Source organism: Mesoplodon bidens, assembly GCF_964165515.1.
Source record: "Mesoplodon bidens genome assembly, chromosome: 15".
In the NCBI taxonomy this organism is placed as follows: Eukaryota; Metazoa; Chordata; class Mammalia; order Artiodactyla; family Ziphiidae; genus Mesoplodon; species Mesoplodon bidens.
This window is the reverse complement of record NC_138171.1, coordinates 10663775-10688242: the sequence shown is the minus strand read 5'-3', so window position 1 is coordinate 10688242 and position 24468 is coordinate 10663775. Positions and strand designations below refer to the sequence as shown.

The window sequence follows — 24468 nt, the reverse complement described above, 5'->3', positions numbered from 1 at the left end:
CAGGGTAATAATCACTGAGATGAGGGCCTCTGTACAAAGATATAGGGATCTCTGAAATCAAAGTTCATCAGCAAGATTGTGGTGGGTTTTTTTTTTTTTAAAGCAAGACAAAATGGCTCGGTTGCTGGCATGTCATGTAGTTTCAAATCATGGCCAACTAAGGAGATAACACTGGCATCTGTGGCAGAGCACATCAGAAAATCGGAATTTCATGATGGAGCCACTCAAATGTAATTCTCCCTCATTTGACCCCTGCTTCCTTCTTACGAGTGATACAACCTCAGTGGGCATGCAAATTCATAAGACTGTACACTTTCTTCCTGTTTTTCTCTGGTTGGCAAGTTACTATTTTTATAGCCCATGCCCAGAGCACTGAAGGCGCTTAGAAAGGAGACAGGAGCTATATATTTTACAGGCATTCAATTATATCACATTTTCTCTTCAATTTTAAATAATCCCCTTTCCTTTCTCAATCCCTTTTCAATGGCCAAATTAGAAGGCCAGAGTCCGTTTTGAGTGCTTGATGTAGAAATACTTTCTGGGATTAATTTCTTGCAGGGCGTTCACCCCACCTTTTGCTGGATGTCGCTATACTTGCATCCTTAGGTAAACCAGAATAGTCTCTCAAAAGGCATGAGCTCTCTGAACTCCCATCTTCAAGGCAGAGAACACCCAATAATGAGATCTTTCCTGCAGTTCTTCAGCTGCAGGCCTAGACTCCCACATGTTGGGCTCCAATAGGGTTGGTCTGATTGGGACTGGATGGGGTTAGTCACGGGCTGCCGCCGCCCAGGACAAGATAACCACCTCCTCAGTAGTGGCTCTGCACACGGTCTGGACCATGCATTTCAGGCCATCTCTTGAAGCAAAAAGGCCCACTGGCAAATCCAGGTGCCCGTGGCCCGAAGGCAGCTCCCTCATTACACTTGCCTGTCTCTACGACACACTGGCTGGTTTCAAACCCAAGAGCAGAGGATTGTCCGACCACTCCCTCAGGGCCTTAAAAAAAAAAAAAAGCCTCTATCCTGACAGTGGCCAAATAATTCACGTTTTCAGCCTGGACCACAGCCCTGCACTTCAGACTTAGATCTCGAACTACCGGCTGGGCATCTCAAACTTAACACGGTCCAAACCAGTCTCCTGATTGCCACAATCATTGCCGCCCTGCCCCCCCCCCACGGCCGCCTGCTCCTCTCGTCCCATCATAGGAAACGCACACTCCCCTCTTCCGGTGGTTCAGGTCAATCTTGGTCACAGCCCACATCCCCTCCGTATGCAAATGCTTCTGGATTTACCCTCAAAATAACATCCAGAAACTAACAGCCTCTATCCCCCCACTGCACTGGAAAAAATAGTTCCAAGGTGCTAAAATAGCCAAGATGTTTGCACTTTATCCCTCTGTGCGCATTCAAGTGGCACTTAGTGGGGACCAGGTGCCATGTACGTGTCCAAGGTCACACCCTTGGAGCAGCACCTTTGAATCGAGGCGGAACCCCAGGCACCAGGCTTTTAATAGTAGGGGCCGTTCCCCGGGAAGCCCAAGCGTGCTCTGGCTCCACGCCCGCCCCCTTGTCAAGAGTTCAGAGAGTTTATAAAGCATCAAACTGATAGGTTTGTCTGCAGACTTTTGAGGTGCAGCTTCCTGTTTAGTCATGAAGCAGACACTTTAATCATCTGTTTCCTGGTGGGAGGCAGGTACCAGGAGCCAGAGGAAGGGCCTGTTTTAAATTCAACTAAGACCTTTACCCCACCCCGAGCTGCCCCGCTCTGTAGGGGGCTGTTCACGTGTCCTATTTAATCCTCACAGCCATCTCTGGGGGTTGGGGCCATGATGCCCATTTCTCAGGTCAAGTTACTGAGGCAGAGAAAGATGGAGTGACCCTTCCAGGAATGGCCCCAGCTCCGTGGGTGCTAGTCCCAGGTCAGGGCTTCCACATGTGTAAGATCATCAAGCTCCCCTGGGGGCTGAGTTAAAATGCAGTTTTGCATCAGAAGGGCTCAACACAAAAGCACTCTGTCAACACACCCGTGTAAGTCTCACGACCTCTCTCTGAGCCTCAGTTTCCCCACAAAACAGGGATCAGAATACCTCCCTGGAGAGACTGCTGTCAGGATTGAAGGCGATGATGTAGCTGGCTTATTCATGGACAGATGTTTACTAACTCTGCAATACGGACCCGTAGAGAAGACGGAAGAATGAGAGAGAAGATGTGGAAGGAGACAGACCGGTCCAATCCAATCCTCTTCCACTAACCAAGAATAAATACAATGCTATTTCCCTACATGTTTAAAGAAGAAGTCTGTTCCGTTGATCAGCTGTTAGTAATGTGGAGGTAGACATCAAGAGCGAAGGCAGCATCTCGACTTAGGATATGTTACCTCGGTGACACCTAGAAACCCGCCCAGAGACAGGGAGCGAGCCCTCTGGTCCCAGAATCACTGCCCCATTGTTGTGGTCTTTTATGAGGCTACTGCTGAAGACCTATATAGTGATGGTACGTTTTTACAATCCTCACCATAAATCAGTGAATTGTCCTGCTAGTTGCATGGATTAGGTGATGATTTAGGATACGGATTGGAAATGTTCACTGATTAATCAACACGGATAATTAACACGAAAGTGCAAGGTGTCAAAAGATAAAATAGGAAAATACTCAATGTGTCACCCTGATAAATCCTACAACTAGCTTCCACCCTCCTGAGAGCACAGGCACATCTCTAAATGGGATGGCATCAGAGGAGAAAACCTGTGTGCATCTGCATCATAGGGGTTAGACTGGTCTAAGGTATGTTCAGTTTAATGGTTCTTTAATGAAAACACCGGGGTCCCTCCCAACCTGTGCAGAATGCACTACCATCTTCTCCATCCTCCGCCCTTTCCATGATTACACATCAACTTACAAGCTAGGGAGAAACAACTCAGACATTCTCTAAGCTAAGCTGCCCTGTGAGGGAGGACTAGCCAACTGTATGAACTCAGACCTGAGCTGAGCTGCTCTGCCCGGTCCTTTTCTCCAATTCAGCAGAATTTCTTCCGATTACATGCAGCTAAGAGGCACCTCTCCTATCAAGCAACCACACGGCTTCTAAGGCAGCAACCACAGGCAGGAAAGCATTCTAAACAAACCACAGCTTGCCCCCTGGTCCTCCTGAAGCTTCCTCACGGCCTCGGCCCCAAAGCTCTGCTGAGAGGCATCAGCCACAAAGCAAGCACTGCAAAATGAGCTGCTGCCTTTCAAAAGTAAAACAGAAGCAAAAAGAAAAGCACTTGTTACTACATCCAGTTGAGATTCAGGAAAGAAACAGTGATCCAAACCCACAGTTCGGCTCAGCCTGCAACCACAAATGAGACGATAAAATAAATACCTAATTGTTTGGGAAAGCATCTTTCTCTTTGGAGGTTGGAGGAATTAACCAAACATTTCTATTAAGATATTTGTGTTTCCTTAGCCTTGTGTATGCAGCAGAGAGAACTGAAGGCGGGTCAGACATGCCAGGTGGGTTGGGGGGGGGAAGCGCGGAGCAGGAAGAAACATCTCCATCCTGAGTTACTTTCCTCATGTCACAGAATCTCACGGAAGTTCCCCGAGGCCTTTGAGAAGAGGTCCAACACTCCAGGCCTGCCTCAAGTGAACTTTCCTTCGAAAACCAGCACAGCCCCTGCTGCTTGCAACAGATTCGCTGGATATTTATGGAATCTTCTAACCTAGTCTGAACCTCACCCTTCCATAAATTCACCTTCCAGATCATTCTATGTCCTCCCACATGTCCCGACCAGCTCACAGCACAGCACCACCCCCCCTCCCCGCAATCAAGAAGGGTACCTGTACATACATCCACGTTTCCAAAGCCCGACGTAAGCCCACGTGCCTTAAGGAGGCAGCCCGACCCACTTCACGCTGCCCTCAGTCTTAGGCATTTTGTCCTGTCTCCCTCCCGACGCCCTCAGCCCAGTCTGGTGTGAGAACTGACTGACCTGCAGACTGTCCCCACATGCACTCGGCAAGCCCTAACTACAGGACCCAGCTGATAGCCCACCCGCACCAGCCTGCAGAGGGAGACGGAGGACGACGGTGCAGGGCCAAGCGCCTGAGTGACAGCGAGATAAACCTGGGACCCCTGGGCTCCCCAGCCCACCCGCTTCCAGGCCCAAGAAGTCACTAGGCTGCCTGGAAAGAAATTCCACCAGGTCCAAGCCGGGACCAGACCCAGTCCTAAATTTCTCTAAGTGAGATTCACAGGCCCAGGCCCGGCACAGATGGCCAACTTAAAGGCCGCCTGGAGTGACCAGCAAGGACTATGTGTGTGTGACATTATACCAGGTGTCCCTAAGATACCTTAACTCTCCCAGGACATGCAGACAGAACCCTAACTCCTGACTCACCCCCCTCGATCAAACCTTCACCTGTACAGTCCTTGCTGTGGACTGAACTGTGTCCCGCAAATTGCCATGTTGAAGCCCTAAGCCCCAGTGTGATGGTATTTGGAGGTGGGCCTTTGGGAGGTGTTTTAGGTTAGATGAGACCATGAGGATGGGGACCTCAGGATGGGATCAGTGCCCTGTAAGAAGAAAGACCAGAGAGCTTGTTTGCTCACTCATTGGGCCCAGCGAGAAGGCATGCAGGCTCACCAGCACCCGATCATACGGGCACCCTGATCTCAGACTTCTGGCCTCCAGAACTATGAGAGGATAACTTCTGCTGTTTAAGCCACCCGGTCAGTGGAATTCTGTTATGGCGGCCTGAGCGAAGACAGTCCTGTAAGCGCTGCTCTACCCGAGACCGTTCCTAATATCTCAAGGTGTGCTCACAGGGCAGGCATCTGCTGGCGAAGCAACCAAGGTTAAGTGATTTGCCCAAGGTCACACTCCGAGGCAGGGTTTGAACAAGAAGCAGGCGCTGCTGTGGCCCCAGTGTCCTCCACACCCCTAAACACACACACACCTTCATGCCATGTGGCTCTGTGCCGGCAAAGCCCCCCCTCTCCCTGCTGTGCATCCGAATCCCACTTCTCTGCCGCCACCCAGCCTCAACTGTTGCCCAGGATCCTCTGGCTAACAGCCCCTTCTCCCTTCCCTGCCCTCCACTGACCTCACAAATTCGGCCTTTCTGTGTCTGGTAAGGTGGTAAGTGTCTGAGGGTGGTGGCCACAGATGGCCCAGTGCAGGGGCTGAGCACAGCAGTGAGGGGCTCACACCAGGGCAGAGCCACAGGGAAACACACAGGTGGGAGCCAGACTGCTGGGCTCCAAGTCCAGCCTGCCAGGCCCTGCCATGGATTTGAGGCAAGCCCTGACCCCCTCTGAACCTGCCCTGCAAAAAGTGGGCAATGATGGCTCTTAACAACTTTAGAGGGAATCAATGAGTAGACACATGACAGGTGCTGTAAACAGCGTCCGACACATTGTAAGTACCCCACATTCACTAACGGAATGTGAGTCAATGGTTTCACTTCTTGGGCCTCAGTGTCCTCATCTGTAAAATGGGAATAATAATGTGCATCCCAGAAAGACATTGGGCAATGCAATACAGTTGGAACGATGCCAAGTTAACAACAACAAAAAAACCCATGTTAGCAGCTGTTCCTATTAACATTGTTAGTACGTATTAGTCCACCCCACAGAGAACATGTGGTTAACACACTGAATTGACTGGTGACCAGGCCACCTTCTCTCACCAAAGCACTTTCACCTTGGAAGCTATTTCTGAATTTTCAGAGTGGGTGGGTCTGAGGTCAGCCCAGCGCCTAGAGGTGCATTTTTACATCCTGCCAAGGGGGGGCCCCCTCCCAGGCCACCCCACACGGTGCGCTGGCTGCACTGGGCTAGTGACACACACAACAGCCTCTGAGTCACCAACGTTCTGCAAACCAGAGGCCTCCGGAAGCCAGCCCTGGCAGCGGGCCTGCACGGCCCCCAGCAGCTGACATCTTACCAGCAAGACCTCGGGGCTTACGAGAAAAATGCCGCACCTCGTCCCAAACTGTCCTCAGCTCTCAGGATGAGTAAACATGGCAGTTCTGAGGCTCCCGTTTCGAGTAAGTAGCCTAGGTGCTAACTGGGAGGAGGGCAGATCAGCTGCAGCCAAGAAGGTGCCAAGCCCTGAGGCATGGGAGGAGGTCCCCTGCCCTAAGCCAGCCTCCAGGGAGACGCACTCATCCTGCTCTGGTCCAGCAACATGAGACAGGCCCCACCTCCCAGCACAGCTTCTTGGGGCCTTCATGCCAGCATCCACCCTCAGGCGCACCCTCCACTCAAATCAGACTTCACAATGCAGAACTCCAAGTCCACGTGCAACACGACTCCATCAAGGCCGAGGGAGAGCGGTGCTTGAGCTGCTCCCCAGGCATTGACAGGGGAGCCTGGCCACTTGGAAAGACCTTGGAGGGGGGGCAGGTGGCCACATTCATCTCCACACTTTCTAAAGGACCGCGTGTGCACAGGCTGATGAAGCAACATTTAGTGGCACCTTGTATGCAGGACCACAGCTTTCACATATGTCATCTCATTTATGGCCACCGACAGTTCTGTGGGCACACACCAGTGTTCACAGAAGCTTAGCATTAGCTGGATCAAGGTGAACCCCGCCTTCCCCTTGCACATGGTTACCATGGTGACGGATCCTGGTTCTGGGGCGGGCAGTTAGCATGGCTCAGGCTATAAGGACCCTGTATCTTGAAGCTCAAGACATGGAAACATCAACCCCTCATTGGGTTGTCATCACCCCATGAGGGCAGGGACCTCTTCTCTCATTCACTGCCATGACCCCAGCACCCAGGACAGAGCCCAGCACATAGTAGGTACTCAGTTAATTTTCCTGGAGAGAGGGTTGAATGAATGAATGAATGAAACACAAACTCTGAATTGATTTGGATTTAACCAGAATTTGCCCAATTGAGTCTGGTTTTTGATGGTCTCCAGGAGCTGGTCTGAAACTCTAGTAGGAAGGTTGCTGGCCAGCTGTTCTATTAGTTGTAGATGAGACGTCCTGATACATGTAGTAGAATAATAATTACCATTATTTTATAAATTTATATAGCACTTCCTACAAAGAACTTCACATATATTTAATCCTCACAGTAATCCCACAGAGTAGGTATTAACTGTCCCCATTTTACAGATGATGAAACTGAGGCACAGAGATTAAGGAACATACCCAGCTTATACAGCTACTAAGTCGCAGAGCCAGGATTCAAACCTACCCAGTCTGGCTCAAGCTATTTATGACGGGAATTCTTTTGTAGTTATCATCTGGCAGTCAGAATTTGCTTCTTTGAGTGCAACTCTGAACAAAGACTGGTCCTTGGGAGACCCCAACTTTTATCAGGGTTACCCAGTAGAAGTCACCCATATAGTATTCAAGGATAAATGGGGGCGAGCTAACATATATGTTTACTGTAGTTAATCTGGGGGATGAGATTTAAGAAGCAAAGAGTGACTTGGCCCCTTTGGGACCATGATGCCAAGCCCGGGGTACATATCTAAAAGGTGAGATGGTGCTAGATTTTCATAAGACTTAAAGTACAGCCAAGGCCTGGGGTTCAGAGAGAGACGGCAGCTTCCCAGTTGTGACTGGAGCCATCCCAGCTTGCTTCTGTTGGCAGTATTCTGCAGAAGAGGAAAGTTGAAGCTCACGCCTCACAAAACCACCAGCAAGCTGTGTTTCTAGATCTAAGGAAACCAAGCCTTCCCATGGTGTCAGTCTGATTCTGGCTTCGGGCTCTGATGGCATATAAGGCACCCTCTCTCCAAAGAAAGTATAACCATCTTAGCCTCCACAGTCAGGGGCCTATCTGATGGGGAAATCCAGGTTATCCCAGAAGGTGACAGAGGTGAGTGGCTGCCTCTATCTGCAACTATCCACAGCTGGACACCTGCTGGCTTTCTAGTCAGAACTGCATTTGGATAGACTTTCACCAGCCAGCACCAACCCACTGCTGGGACCCAGGGACTCCACTTGGCCTTGGGAAAGGCCATTCCTTTGAGATCAAAGAGTATGCATTTCTCTTCCTCACTCTCCTCTAGTCCCCCCAGCCTTCCTTCTACACTCTGAATGCGCCAAGTATACTTCCACCCCAGGGCCTTTGCACTTGCTATACCCTCTACCAAGGGTGCTCTTTCCTTAGATATTTGCAAGCCTCTATCAGCAAGATCTCTGCTCAAATGTCACCTCCTCTGGGATGCTTCCCTTATGGAACAGCAGGCCCCCCATGCCACACACCACTCTCTATTCCCCTCCACCCTGCTTTACCTTTTTCCATAGCACTTATTCTAGCTGGTGTTATCGTTTTTGTTTAGACTGTGAGCTCAAAGAGGGCAGGAACTTTGAGCCTTTGTGTTCCCTTCAGTGTCCCCAGCGTTGACCTCATCATGGCCAAATGTAGGGTATTGTAACATGCGTCTCAGTAGAGCAGATTCCAAGAGAAATCATGCTTTGCTGTCATAAGGGAGAAGCCAGGGCTTCTGAGTTTTGGATCATGCTGTCCCCTGCCTGGCTCCTTATCTGACTAGTGAAATCCTGGCTCCAAAGTTCCACAACGCCCACACCACCCACAGAGCACCTAGCACCGAGGGTGGTACACAGCTGGCGTATTAAACCATGCCGCAAATGGGCTTAAGACAAGACTGTAGAATCTGGAACCCTCAACCTTTGTTTTCCACTCAGTCCAACTTCAAGGAGGAGAAACTGTTTCTCCATTTGTGAACATCTCTATCCTGAGCCCACTTCATATGCCAACTGGGATGTGGCTAGAAATTACCCATGAAAAGACCTTAGCAGGAGGCAGGTTTTAAGAGTAGCATATCCTCAGGAAACTGGAGACACTTAGAGATGGGTGGGTCAGCCTTTCCAACTATAGCCCTCTGTCATCTCAACCCTGAGGATGCATCCACTGAGGTCACTAAGCTTCGAGGGGGGCGGTGGGTTTAGGGACCACCATGATGAGCTTGTGAGATGCAGCCCAGCCCATGCCGCAGGGCTGGTGCCCAGAATGACAGCAAGCCCCTGTGAGAAGTGGCTCTAGCTTTACTTCTGTTATAAAAGATGACCTTGGGCTTCCCTGGTGGCGCAGTGGTTGAGAGTCCGCCTGCCGATGCAGGGGACGCGGGTTCGTGCCCCGGTCCGGGAAGATCCCACATGCCGCGGAGTGGCTGGGCCCGTGAGCCATGGCCGCTGAGCCTGTGCATCCGGAGCCTGTGCTCCGCAACGGGAGAGGCCACAACAGTGAGAGGCCCGCGTACCGCGCAAAAAAAAAAAAAAAAAAAAGATGACCTTGAGCAGGTTTTAGAAGGACCCCACAAACACTCAATACTGTACAATGTCCATTTTCCCCCATCTGAGCAAAGGATTCAATGATCTAAAGTTGACACAAAGATTCAATGCCATGCTGTGGAGCCTGACAGGCTGACTCTCCAACGTGTCTGCAGAAAAGCAAAAAGGCACTTCTGGGGAACAACAAGCTGGGGACTAAACCTACCAGCAGTCCAGAATATCTACAAAGCGGCTGTAACTAAGAACTGGGGACAAACTCTCCTACGGAACAAAGCCGAGAGAGCTGGAAGGGGCCTGCACTTATATGGAAACGATATTTACAACATGGATGGATTACAGGCCCGTGGGGAAAGGACAGACATCTCAGTAGATGGTCTGGGGCCACTACTTATCCACACCAAAATCGATGAAATTAGAAAGTTACTTCATACTGGACACAAAAGTCAAATCCAGGTGGATTACAGACTTAAGTGTGAAAGATAAAACTGTAACATGTTTGGAAGATGATACAGGAGAAGCTCTCTTTATGACATAGGGGTAGAAAGGGATTTCCTAAACCAGTTCTTCAGACTTGAGGAGCATCAGGATCACTGGAGGGCTCGTAAAAGCTCAGGTTGCTGGGCCCAACCCTAACGTTTCTGATTCAGCAGCTCTGGGTGGGCGGGGCCTGAGAATTTGCATTTATAACAAGCTTCCACATGACACGGATGTTGCCAGTCCAATGACACGTTTTCGGTAGCACCGTCCCAAATGACACTCAAAAAGCTCAAACCTTTCCAAAAATAAATTTAACGACATTAAAAGTTTCTATTCATTGGAAGATACCATCTCAACCACAAGAGTCTTGCAAACACTTTAGCAATCTTACAGTATCAAACGTCGGGAGGATGTAGAGACACGTACTTACTTCTGTGTTGCTGATGGGAGTATAAACTGGTACAACCGCTTCGGAAGACAATTTGGTACTGTCTACTGATGTGGCAGATGTGTATGCCCAATGACCAAGCAATTCTACTTGTAAGTACAACCCAACAGAAACGCCTCTGCGTGCAGAGAAAGAACATTCTGGAAAGCACTGTTTGTACCAGCATAGGGAAAAAAAAACTGGAAATGACCAAATGTCCACCATCAGCAGGAAGGATAAATGAGCTCTACAATGGACTAGTACACGGCAGAGAAAAGGAAAGAATTACAGCTACAAAAATGACAACCGACGAATGCGAAGAACATAATGTGGAAGGAAGAAGCAAATTGCAGAAAACTACTTACAGAATGACTGTATTTATGTAAAGTTCACAAGCATGCAAAACTCAGTGTGTTGTTTAGAGAATCAAACAAGTGGAAAAACTTTTTTTTTAAAAAGGAAAGTGACAAACACAAAATTGAGGATAGCAATTAGTCTAAGGTGGGAGGGAAGAAAATACTCAAAATTCCGTGCTCAGTCCAGGCGTGGAGCATCATGGCTGTGAACATTGCAGAACAGAGACAGACCCCAGACACCTCTGATGGAGGAACACACCACGTATGAGGGAGCCTCACCCAAAACATCAAACTCAATCTGATACAGCCACTCATCTCACTACTGATTTACGGGAAATGCTGAGGACAAAGCAACGATGGATGGCACCTCGGGGCTGCAACCAGCAAAACCCAGCCTACATGCAAACCACCTGGCTTCTTCAACGCAAAGATGGCAGAGGGGAAAAAGATAAAGGGGGCCTGCACAGATGAAAGAAATGGAAAATACATTTCAAACAACCACACTGTGTGGGCCTGCCTTGGATCCACAGTCAAGATGAATTGTGGAAAAAAATTAGAGCATTTATGAGGCAGCTGAAAATTTGAGCATTGAGTTTGATATTAAAGAATTATCTTAACACACTACTATATATAAAGTAGATAAACAATAAGAGTTTACTGTATAGCACAGGGACCTATATTATTCACTATCTTGCAATAACCTTTAATGGAAAAGAATCTAAATAAGGAATATATATATATCTCTGTGTGTATATATATATATATACACACACACACACATATATATGTGTAATTAAATCACTTTGTCATATACCTGAAACTAATACAACATTGTAAATGAACTGTACTTCAATTTAAAAAAATTAGACCCCAAAAAAGAATTAGTTTCACTGTGAGAATGAAAATCAGAGAAAAATTTTTAACGAGTGCTTTTGTAGAGAAACATATCTGAAAGATTTGCAAATAAAAAATGATTTAAGAAAGCAGAAGAGTGCAAAGGTAATGGTTATATTCTTTTTCTTTAAACTGGGGGTAGGCACACGGTATTTGTATTGTTATAATTTTTTATATCTTATGTGTGTGTGTATATATATATATATATATATATATTTTTTTTTTTTTTTTTTTTTTGCGGTACGCAGGCCTCTCACTGCTGTGGCCTCTCCCGTTGCGGAGCACAGCCTCCGGACGTGCAGGCTCAGCGGCCATGGCTCACGGGCCCAGCTGCTCCGCAGCATGTGGGATCTTCCCGGACTGGGGCACGAACCCGTGTCCCCCGCATCAGCAGGTGGACTCTCAACCACTGCGCCACCAGGGAAGCCCTATCTTATGTATATTTAATGAAAGTCATTTGGCAGTTAAAGAAAGGAGGGAAGGAAAGAAGGAAGAAAGAGAGAAGGAGGGAGGGAGGGAGAAGGAAGGAAGGAAGGAAGGAGGTGGGGAAGGAAATGGAGGGAAGGCAGACAAACCGACACAGACTACCTTGTGCCTACCACACAAGAACTAGGCTGGGGACCAACAGCAGCGTGCCCCGTGGGGACTGGGCCTTCTGGCACATTTGGGGCAGGAGAAGGTCACCTCCTCTGAGAGACCCTGTCCAGGGTCTCCTTTCACAGCACCTGTTTCTCTCCTTCAGAGCATGTCTCACCATCTGAAATACGTTTCTCTGTTGTATTTATTATCCTTCTTCCCCGTGAGACTGTAAGATCCACAGGGCAGGGACCGCCCCTCATTCCCCCAGCACCTGCCAATTGACCTGGCTGGCCTCAGGTGTCAAGAAATCGTGCTGCGTGGGGACTGACTACACAGTTGAATGGATTCCACAAGATGGTCTGTCTTGGTATTGATGGTGGGGGAGAAGGAACTTTGGAAAATTCCTATGGCACAAATCGGAAAGAAACGGTTTGATTCATTCAGGAAAAAAGAAAAAAAGAAATCGTGGGGGAGGCTGGCACGTTCTGAGCACTTGCTCTGTGCCAGGTTCTGGTCTAAGAAATCTATATGCATTAACCGTTCAGTGTTCACAAGGCCCCCTGAGTAGGCGGTATTATTATTATCCCCATTTTACAGTCCAGTAAACCAAGACTCAGAGAGCTGAAGGGACTTGCTCAGAGTGACACAGCCAGCAGGTGGCCGAGCCAGGATTTAAATGCAGGCGGGATTCCAGGGCGCAAACTCGAAACCACTCTACCCTGCCTTCCTGCGTCACCAAGAAACATTGGTTTAATGGTAAAGACAGAAGCTTTTTGTTCAGACCTAAAATGATCAGAGTTAACCGTTGAAGTCCAGGGAGGACCTGATTGAGCCCACTTATTTCTTCTGCTGCCCATTCTAGCCCTTGGGGCTGTTCCTTTGCATGCCTGATTTTGGGCACGTGCGCGCACACGCGCACACACACACACACTACACGTGGCCATATTACAAACCACAGTGCGAGTTAGCAAATCAATGCCCTTTGACTCATTCTCTGCCTGGCACATAGTAAGTAGGTGCTCAGCAAAAGTGTGGAGTAGAACTGACTAAATTGCAAGACTTTGGGTCAGGATGCCAAACCTTCCAACACAGAAACTAGAGGTGGCAACCTCTGCGTGAAAACATCCCAGCCCATTTCTCCCTGAGAGACCCATCAGCGTGAATGAGCCCCCGTGGGAAGTGGAGGCACCCACAGGAGGGGGCCCTAACCTGATCAGTCACTCCTATTTCAGCAGGAATTACTTTCAATGGATTGCTTTCCTTCCTGCCGGCCCCCAGCACCAGCCCAGCAGAGGGAACCCCGAACGCCTAGCAGCTCCCTCAGGACAGCAGTTGCCCCAGGGCTGTGATCTAGAGTTTGAATTTAGGAAACTGTTTCCAGGGTGATCCTGGCCACAGTCAGGTGGCAAGAGCCCTCGGCAGCGTCCCCATGACCTGCGCTCTGACATCAAACAGCTGCGGGACTGGGGTGGGAGAGGGTCCCGTGACCAGAGAGATGGGGCCACTGCGAATGGGGCCAAAGACCTTCCCCAAAAACTTGCCCTTCATCGGAAGAGACAGGAAGCCAGCTTGTGGGGAGCAGGTACCCTCTTCTCTGAAAGGGGCCGGGGGTGAGCGGAAGCAGGGAATTTCTGGGCTGAGGCATGAATTTCTCAGAAGCCTGGCAGCCTGGAAAACACAGGGCTGGTTTCTGTTTTCTGCCCCCAGAAACGCCTGGAACCACAGCGGGAGGGAGGCCCCACTGGCCGAGAGAGCCCCGACCAGGCCTGGGGTGCAAACACTGCGCTGTTTACAGAGGGAAGCCCCGGGCCAGCTGAGATGCCCACTCCCGGGTGTCCCCGGCCGCCAGCTGGGCCCACGGGGACGCACCTTCGGGAGGAACAGGGGGCTGGAAGGCGGCAGCCAGAATCGGGGCCTGAGAGCCAGCTGGGCTGCCTCTTGGCGTGAAAAGGGGGAGCGAGCTTGCGGGTCTCCCTGCAAAAGAAGCGCTTCTGAGTCCAAAGCCAGCCCAGGCCAAGCACAACAGGATACCAAGGGGAATGGGAGGAGGGCAGATCGAAGCTGCACCGACCCAGCTGAGAGCAGCTGCCCTGCTCTCCAGGCAGCCTAGGGTTGCACAATCGTTTCCATGGCACTTCGTTTTGCTGTCACAACAACCCCAGGATGGCCCGGGGCTGGGCAGGGCTGCCGGCTGGAAGCAAGAAATGGATTTTCTAGTGGGCCCAGCAGCCAGCACATTTTTGAAGGCCTGCCCCGGCCTGGCCTTCGGACTCTGCCTCTGGGACTCAAGTCCACTGGGCAGTCTGAGGCCAGGAGAGCGTGGCGTCGAGGGGCAGACCAGGGGCCCGCTGGAGCCTCCCCGCGCTGTTCCCTGTGCCCCCCTGACTGCCACCCCACAGAGAACCAGCAGGACATTCGAGGGTCCCGGCACTGTTACTTTTGAAAACTCCAGGCTGGCCCTATGATGCCAAGCGAGTAAAATGCCCCCACTGCTCACAATAAATACAATTTAAATATCGCTGCAGAGGTTGAAGGTGACTGGCTGACATCTTATGTTCACAGGCAGTTCACTGAACATTTGTCACTTCAATTCTGTGCTTCTCTTTTCGGATGGAGTGTATTCCTCCACTCCAACCCCCTAAGTCTCTCGAACTTTTCTTCAGGCCTTTTTTTTTTTTTTTTTTTTTTTTTTCTTTTTGCGGTATGCGGGCCTCTCACTGTTGTGGCCTTTCCCGTTGCGGAGCACAGGCTCCGGATGCGCAGGCCCAGTGGCCATGGCTCACGGGCCCAGCCGCTCCGCGGCATATGGGATCCTCCCAGACCGGGGCACGAACCCGTATCCCCTGCATCGGCAGGCGGACTCTCAACCACTGCGCCACCAGAGAGGCCCTCTTCAGGCCTTTTGAAAAGCTCACAGCCCTCGGTTCCAAAGCTGCCGGGAGGCCTGATTCTAGGACCAGGACACAGGTCGTCTCCCTAGGTTTTATACGCTGTCACACCTTGCAAGCAGCTGCTCCAGAGTTTTTGTTTGTATTTGTACTCCTGAACTCCCAAAGAAATGCGTGAAATCTTTCCTCCCCAAAAACCTAGATAAGGAACAGCTACATACTTACTCACTGGCTGTGTGACCTTGGGCCAGTTACTGAACCTCTCTGGACTAGGTTCCTCATTTATAAAATGGGAATAATTATAGTCCTTGCCTCATGGGGCTGTTGTGAAGATTAAATATGTTCAAATAATGATGTCTTAGAAGAGTGCCTGGTATGCAATAAATGACATCTAAGTACTAGCTGCTATTATTATTAAAAAGACGTATTATTGTTGTGGTTTTATGATGAATAGTTTTCAATCATTTAAAACCCAGGCAGTGGGCTTCCCTGGTGGCGCAGTGGTTAAGAATCCGCCTGCCAATGCAGGGCACACGGGTTCGAGCCCTGGTCCGGGAAGATCCCACATGCCGCAGAGCAACTAAGCCCGTGCGCCACAACTACTGAGCCTGTGCTCTACAGCCCGCGAGCCATAACTACTGAGCCCACATGCCTAGAGCATCCCGTGCTCCGCAACAAGAGAAGGCACCGCAATGAGAAGCCTGCACAGCGTGACGAAGAGTAGCAACAAAGACCCAACGCAGCCAAAAATAATAAATAAATAAAATAAATAAATTTAAAAAACAAACAAAAAAAACCAGGCAGTATATGATCTCCATTTCATTCTGGGATATTCATGCAGTTCCACAAATATACGGTGAGCATCTTCCGTGCAGGGAGCTGGGCTACATTGCACAAAGGCGACAGTAGAAACTGTTATTAAGGGCTTACATACTCTAAGCAAAATCAGCCCAGGGGCAGCCGGGGTACAGACAAGTCAGAGACATCAGTCCTTACCACCCGGAGACCTGGACTTGAGGTGGGGGGTGGGGAATACACAAAAGCACCTGAAAGGAACATGGAATAAACAGCAACAGCAAGGGACCAGGTGTGGCTCCAGTACTCAGAGGAAGAGAGAAACCCTATGGCTGCAGGGAGAAGAGAGCTTGTCAGAGCCTCCAAACGCTGGTCAGATTTCAGAAGGCACCAGAGGGAGGGGTGGGGCATTCCAGGTGGAGGTTACGGCGTGGGCGCAGGTCCAGAGGCAAGAAAATCTCAGCGCAGCTGCGTGTCCTCCTCCACTCAAAGCCCAGAGGGGTGCACGAGGACAATTACGCATCCAAATGGTGGGAGAAGTGCCCCTAACCGGAACTAAAAGCTTCCTATTTCTAAATCCCCATTTTTTTTATATTAGCTTCTAGGGTCATTGCTAGGACCTGAAATGTATCCCTTCCTTTTATCTTTTTTTTCCCTTATTTTTTTTTAAAGTAAATACATGCATATGGCAAAGGCGAAAAGAATCCCAAAGCATAACTATACAAACAGGAAAAGGGCCCCCCCTTCTACTCCTATCCCCAGCTGCTCAGTACCCCCTTGTGTGGCTGACTCTTATTAACAGATATTCAGGTTGCTTCCGGCCGTCTGCTGGTACGAACAAGACTACGGTCAACCTCCCGCGCCCCACACGCAGCAGGGTGTCCGGGGGGCCCGGGCCAGCATCCCTGACGAGGCTCACTGTGGGGCCTGAGCAGATGGCCTCGAACCTGAAGTGGTGAGAAGATATTAAAGAAGGGTTGGCACATCCCAAATGCAGAGACTAAGACATTTCCATGACCCTGGACAGAGGAAGATGATGAAGCTGACAGTTATGCTAGGGAGCGCCTGCCACGTGTCTGACCCTGCTACACGCACTTTCATATATCACTTCATTTAAACCTGAAGCACTGCTATTAGCCCCATTTTACAGATGGGGAAACTGAGGTCACAGACATTAAGTCACTCGCCTAAGGCCACACCCCAAATTCCTCAGGACAGGTAGGGGAGGGGAGATAGGAACAGAGAAGGGTTGGTTATAAGAGCATTTTAGCACCGGTTGAGTGTGACATTCCTGCAGGGTGTCCATGCAGAGGTGTCCAGGAAGCAGTCAGATCAGCAGGTCTGGAGGGAAAGCAATTTTCTGGCGTCTCATCAGATACACAGAGTGAAAGGCCCAAGATAAATGCTCCATTCTGTTTATGAATTGAATCTAGATCATTCTCTCACACACATGCCTCCAACAGCTCATCCCCTGGGCCTTGAGCTCTGTGACCCGAGACACATCAATGCCTCGTTCCTCAGCCTGGTCTCACGGCCTTGATTCGGAGATGATAATTAGTCTCTGCCTTCCAAAGGTGCTCATTAAGGGGGAGGGATTATTGTTATTATTATTTCCTGTACTTGCCAGCCTGGCCAACACCCCCCCCAAACGGCAACCTTCTACCTGCCAGCAGTTTCCCTTCCCTCCAGGAATCAAATCCAAACCTCTCGCCGTGGCCTCTGAGGCCCTCCGTGGTCTGGCCTGCCCTCAAAATCTCATCTCCTGGGCATGACTCTCAACGACCCCAGACCTCTGTCCTCCACACAAGCCAGCACTTAGACATGCTGTTCCCTCTGCCTGGGATTCCCTTTCCCCACCTCCTCCTTCAGGTCTCAGCTCAAGGTCGCCTCCTCTAAGAGGCTGGGCCTGACTGCCTGGTCAGAAGTTATGCCCTCCCCTACCTTCACCTGTTTGTTTTCATCAGAGCACTGAACCCCATCTGAAATTCCCATTACTCATTGATTAACATCTCCCCTAGAGACTTGGTCAGATGAGGCGAGGGCCTCGGTCCACTGCACTCACTGCTTGTCCCAGCCCCTGGCACAAAGCCCAGAAGACAGTAGGTACCCAGCGAATATCCATTCAAAGAAGGAATGATTGAATGGGCACCAGTAGATTAAAGGCAAACCAAGAAAGCAAATGCCCAAACGAGATGCCTCCTGGCAGTTTCCTGAGGTAGCAGCCTGCCCACCCCACGCTAAAAGAGGCCCCCTCCCCAGTATCTGTGGGGCACACACCAGTCCATAAAGTGCTTTTCACACATGCCTCACCCGAGGCCACAAGCAAGGAGGCGAGGTGGGGCTCCAAGTCAAGCTTCCTTTGATAACAACTACTCATCAACATCTTCTGACTCTGAAGCCACTGCCCCGGCGCTCAGCAGGGAATACACTGAACACGGCAAGAAAGAAGTTCCTAGTGGCTTCTCACACTCAGAGAGCGCCAAGAATTCTCCAGTCTATGAAACAGGCCTTTATAGGCAACACTCAACATTACAAAGCTGTTGTTTCCATTAGAATCAGGCACTAAACCTTTCCGACTGGTGGTTCTTAACTGGTGGCAATGCTTCCTCCCATGGGGAGAATCAGCAATAACTGGACATGTAAGGGCCCTTCCCTCTTCTGTTTTAGACTTTCTTCATAGACTATAACCACATCCACAGATTCAACCAACCATGGATTGAAATGTCCGGAAAAAAATTCCAGACAGTTCCAAAAGCTTGGCAACTGTTTACATAGCATTTACCTTGAATGAGGTATTACGATGATTCTGGAGATCATTTAAAGTATACATGAGGATACATGTAGGTTATATGCAAACACTACACAATTTTATATAAGAGACTTGAGCACCCATGGATTTTGGTATCTGCAGGAGATCCTGGGACTAATTCCCTGTAGATGCAGAGAGATAACTACGTATTTATTTAGCTGTTTGTTTGCTTCCCTAACTAGGAGGTAAGCTTCATGAAAGCAGGGACCTGTTTAATGCATTTCTGTGTCCCCAGGACCTAAAATTGCACTTGGCACATAGGAAGCATTCAATAAACATTTGTGGAATAGATGAAGAAACTCCTAAGAATATTAAACAATACAAAATACCCAACCTCCTTTTGGAGCTATTTTCCCATTATGATCATGCTTCTTGTGCAGAGACCCAGAACCTGTTCTTCCTGTCTTCCACAGAAATAGGCTTTAGCTCTGCACATGGTTGGGTAAATATAAAAACTACATTTCCCAGACTCCCCTGCAGCTCACTGTGGTCACATGACAAAGTTCTGGCCAATGAGGTACCTGATGCAGGGATATATGAGATTTCCAGGTTATGCCCTTAAAGAGAAGGGGCATGCCTTTCTTCCTCTTTTCCTCCACCCTCTCCTGCATCCAGGAGCCATCTTAGACAGTGCAGATGAGGGTACCACCCTAAGAATGGCAGGGTGATAAGACAGAGAGCCTAGTCTTGGCACCATGGGACCAGTATACCAGCCCTGGACTGCTTATGCCTGTGCTGTTACATAGAAATAAATCATCTATCTTGTTTAAGCTGCTGTTACTTTGGGTGCCCTCTATATCCTCATCAATACATAACTTTCCCCTGCCCTGCAAACTCTGTTCTTAAACCACGGTTAAAGACTCGTCAATGCTGCGAGGGATATCTGAGCCAGATGGCACTCAAGAGCTATTTTATGATTTCCCCTTCACACATGTAGGGAACACAACCCTTAGTCTACGTATAGGGTTCTTTCCTTCCTGATGTCTCAAAATATCTGAGCACTGGGGCTTCCCTGGTGGCGCAGTGGTTGGGAGTCTGCCTGCCAATGCAGGGGACACGGGTTCGGGCCCTGGCCCGGGAGGATCCCACGTGCTGCGGAGCAGCTAGTCCTGTGCACAACTGCTGAGCCTGCACTCTAGAGCCCACAGGCCGCAACTGCTGAGCCCACGTGCCACAACTGCTGAGGCCTGCGCGCCTAGAGCCCGTGCTTCTCAACAGGAGAGGCCACAACAATGAGAAGCCCGCGCACTGCAACGAAGAGTAGCCCCCGCTCACCACAACTAGAGAAAGCCCACACGAAGCAATGAAGACCCAACACAGCCAAAAATAAATAAATAAATAAATAAATAAATAAATTTATTTTAAAAAATATATCTGAGCATATTACTAAGCCAGGTGAAAAAAGGAGAGAAAGTCATATTACTTAGCTCCATCAAATGATAAAGACAAAAGGAACAAGCAAAAAAGCCCATTAAAATCTTAAAACATCAGTTATGCTTAAATCTATGAGTTCATAATGGTACCAAAAAAAAAAACACCCTTAATTGATTACCGCTGGACGATGTTAATGAACCAACCCATTATTTTAAAAACTGGTAAATAAAGGGAAAGAATCAAGCATTCATCCTGCGTTTCCTATATGAATCCTACCATTGTTGATGAAGGAAAGTTTCTCTTTATAGAAGTTTTCCAGCTAACAGAAGAGGAAGGGAAGACAGAATTAGAACAGAATATCACCATTTTGCAATCAATGCACCACTGAATTAATGGCGTTTCGGCACTGACCATCAGCAGCTGGTAACATCACCAAGGGGACAGCCTGACGGCACGTGCTTCCTGACAGAAAGATGCGCCCACCTATGAAGCAGTCTTGCCCAAAACAATTAAACCTGAATCCATGAAACCACTAGAATTGACGGCCAATTTACAGGAAATACGGAGGACGGAGGAACTGCTAAACTTCACCATGGGGACATAATTGGTAAAAACCAGACTGTGAGAAATTTTATAGGACGAACAGTCTGGTTTTTTCAAGAAATAAATTGCAAAATAATAATAATGATGATGATAAAACCAAAAAAGGGCTCTATTATTTAATCTAGAGGGGGAACCTCTGGATGACAACAGTCTTAGACCCCAAGGCATCCACGTGCAGTGTGTGGGCCTGGTCTGAATCCTGATTCAAACTATAAAATAATAAAAACAAAACAAAGGAGGAGGAAACCTTTATGTTATGTGTGAGAAGACTGGAAGTTTAAACACCAGAGATTTCATGATTTTAAGGAATTTTCATTAAGTTTCATGTGTGTTATGAGTATTTTCAGAAACCTTTTCTTTTTTTTTTTTTTTTTGCGGTATGCGGGCCTCTCACTGTTGGGGCCTCTCCAGTTGCGGAACACAGGCTCCGGACGCGCAGGCTCAGCGGCCATGACTCACGGGCCAAGCTGCTCCGCGGCATGTGGGATCTTCCCGGACCGGGGCACGAACCCGTGTCCCCTGCATCGGCAGGCGGACGTTCAACCACTGCGCCATCAGGGAAGCCCAGAAACCTTTTCTTTTAGAGATACATACTGAATATTTACACACAAAATGATATGGTTTTGGTATCTAGGATTTTTGATGTGTAGGATTTGCTTCAAACTGTTATTGTGAAATAGAGGTGGTAGAAGACAGGGGTGTAGAAGAAACCCGACTGGCCATGAGTTGACCACAGTTGGAGCTGAGTGGTGGGTACATGGGTACACTGTGCTACTCTATGTTTATATATATTTACAGCATTTCATGCAAAAAGGTGTTTTTGAATCTTACCCCTGGCCACAAGGAGGGAGAAGGAAGAAAGAGGGAGCTGACACCTCCAGAGTCCCCACTGTGCGCCAGGTGCTGGGTTAGGTGGCCACAGATGTTAAGTGGCACTTCCAGAAGAGCGCTAACAAATGCAAATGCCGAACGGGTCTGGATGGAAACCTTGCCTGAGTGAGGTCGGCCAAGTGTAAGAGGAACAACAGTACCAGCGTGCTGGTAAATAACAACGGACACTCCATCCATCTTCAGGAGACAGAGGGGGAGGGGGGGCACCATGGACAAGTACATGCTCTGTCTGAATAAAGGAGGTGGTCTCTACTCAGGACCGGCCTTGACTTTGACTCCAGGTAGCCGCCGTGCAGAATATGGGGCCCAGGGTGGCCAGATGCTTGGATTTTCCAAGGAAAGCCGGAAATCTGTATTTTTATGTGCAATCTCCTGGTTTTTAAACGTTGGCATCTAATCCAAATATTTTTTTAAATACCGTGTGGGCCAAACAAAATATCTGCAGGCTCAATGCAGCCCATGGAACACTAGTTGGCCGCCCGCATGCCAAGTCCTGAAGCAGACCACAACTCAATCCATCTGTAAGAAGTGGAAAGGGTGCATTCATCAATTTTGGGTCAATTCTTTTTTAGGCTTCCAATAAAGCTGAGAATTCAAAAGACAGCATCGACTTCCAGAAATCTATAAGAACCGGCTGCGGAACATTTCAAAGGCGTTCCCCACGTAGTCGGCTTATGCAACAGAACAGCCACTCTGTCCAGAGTTTTGGAAACTAACAACCAGGGAGTGGCCTTTCAACTTTCCCGGGATGGTGGAACTAACAGGCTTCAGCTGAAACCCATTTGTTGGTTTGCAGAACGCCTGGGACTTAAGTCCAAACCGCTTGCAGCAGACAAGCCCGCCGCAAAATCGAGTTGGGATACTCGGCCCTCATTGTAAAACGACCACGGCGCACTGCTTCACTTGCCTGGCCGGAGATCTGATTTCACGGCAGTTGAAAGGGATGAGGCCAATGTCATCCTGACACCTGAAAGTGGCAGGACTTGTTGCTGAGGACCTGAACAGACTCTCTCTTCAAATTCGACCCTCGGTTTGCCTTTGACTTCACCTTAGAGAGGGACTGTGGACATCGTAGATGGGCCAAGCAGGCCCCAGTCCTGCCTTCAGCGTCACAGTCTCAGCTAGCCAGATCCCAGGGTCAATAACAAAGAGGTGTCAGGAATGCAGTGGAGAAGAGCCAAAGAAATGGTTTCATCATTTCCCAAGAACAAAGCCCTTCTCGGATGAAAAGTAAAAGAAAATGGTGCTAAAATAAAGTTGAATAGGTCCAGGGCAAGAGAAGAATCCAGAACTATACTCGGGGGCAACAAAAGACAAAATGCACCCAAATCTCAGCTCTACAGAAGGGAATAAAACTAGGGCTATTTCATTAAAGTTTTTTTTTTTTTTGGGAAAATAAACTTTACTATTTATCTGAAATGGGTTAGGGTTGATTGATGGAGGAGAAGGTAGGGAGTACAGGAAGAAATTCAGTATTAAAATAAGATTTGATTAACTGCCCCCCCATCTAATTCATAGCCTCAAATAACCAAATTGCTTTTCAAGTTCTAACTTCTCTAGAGAAACAAATTACAGCTCGAGCTAATATTGGGGAGTTACGCCTTTTTTTTTTTTTTTTTGGCGGTACGCGGGCCTCTCACTGTTGTGGCCTCTCCCATTGCGGAGCACAGGCTCCAGACGCACAGGCTCAGCGGCCATGGCTCACGGGCCCAGCCGCTCCGCGGCATGTGGGATCTTCCCGGACCGGGGCACGAACCCGCGTCCCCTGCATCGGCAGGCGGACTCTCAACCACTGCGCCCCCAGGGAAGCCCTGGAGTTACGCATTTTTTAATACGCATTTTTTAATACACACATTCTGGATTATGTTAGGTGACGGCCTGGGACGAGTGAAGGCCCATCACAAGTACAGTCCTGCATGGAATGGCGTTCACAATAATCACCCAGTTGCTGCATCATCCTGAAACAAGCCATGTTTCCAGCGTGTCCAGCACATCCACTAAGCGGGGAAGTAAGTCCCAGCACTTCTGCAGTAAGTGCTAGTAAGAATGAAAGTCTAGAAGGGCCTTGGAAAAAAAGGATGCTGACCTCCCCATACATCTTAACTGATCGCCTTATTCCTTCACCAGGATATTTACTTGTTTCCTCCAGACAATAACATCATTTTGGAAGTGGAAAATAAACACAGTCCAAATGACTCTGAATCCTTAAAAGTTGGGGTTTGGTGGCTGACTCTGGGGCCATCGGATGACACCAAATAATGTCTCCTTGGTCCTCTTTCTTGGGTCCTGTCTGCTCTTTGTGGGTCAGAGGCTACTCTGGAATACAGGCTGAGTGCACAGCAAGTCTGAGAACGGACTCTCTTGTGGTTTGGTAGCCTCTGACCTCGAAATGCAAGAACACATTCCTTTGAAAACAGCTGCTTTGCAGAATTTCAAAAAGATGGCTGAGCATTTCTGGGTCTGGAGTCAGCTGGAAGGTGGTTCCTTATATTTACATAAGCCAGAAACACAAAGTACACATGATTTGGGATGAAAGGTCAACTAAGTGTCACAGCTAGAAATCTGAGGTTCTTAGAAGGTGGGGAAACATCAAGAGGGACAAAATAAAGATGCCCCTGGAACAGACACCTACATGAGGTTTATTCTCCTGGGAGAGGGATGCAGACCTCCTACTGGCTCAGTGAAGTGATCTTCAACCAGGAGCTCCTGCAAATTTTGTGGGCTTGTCTCTAGGCAAGCAGTTTTCTGGACTTTGGCATTTTCCAGTGAGACTCTAAATATTCTTTGCTGAATTAACAAGTAGCCCAGCAGGGTAATAAGGACACGGGCTAAGAGTCAGCCTCAGGGCTCTTCTCCAAAGCCCAGCTCTGCCCCTACTACCTGCTGGCTGTCTTAGTCTCGTTAGAAGGCTATAACAAAAAAGCCACTTGATGGCTTATAAACAACAAACATTTGTTTCTCACAGTTTCAGAGGCTGAGAAGTCCAAGATTAAAATGCCAACAGATATGGCCCGCTTCTTCATAGATGGCTGCTTTCTCAGCATAACCTCACATGGTGGAAGGGAACTCGGGAGCTTGGTGGGGTCTCTCTTATAAGGGCACTAATC

The 24468-nt window shown here is 48.8% G+C and overlaps 1 protein-coding gene across 6 annotated transcripts in view; it reads right to left on the bottom strand.

Annotated features, from left to right (window-relative positions):
• The window catches only part of NFATC2 (nuclear factor of activated T cells 2), a 160063-nt gene that overhangs the window by 12318 nt on the left and 123277 nt on the right, over positions 1–24468 (bottom strand). The window lies entirely within an intron of this gene.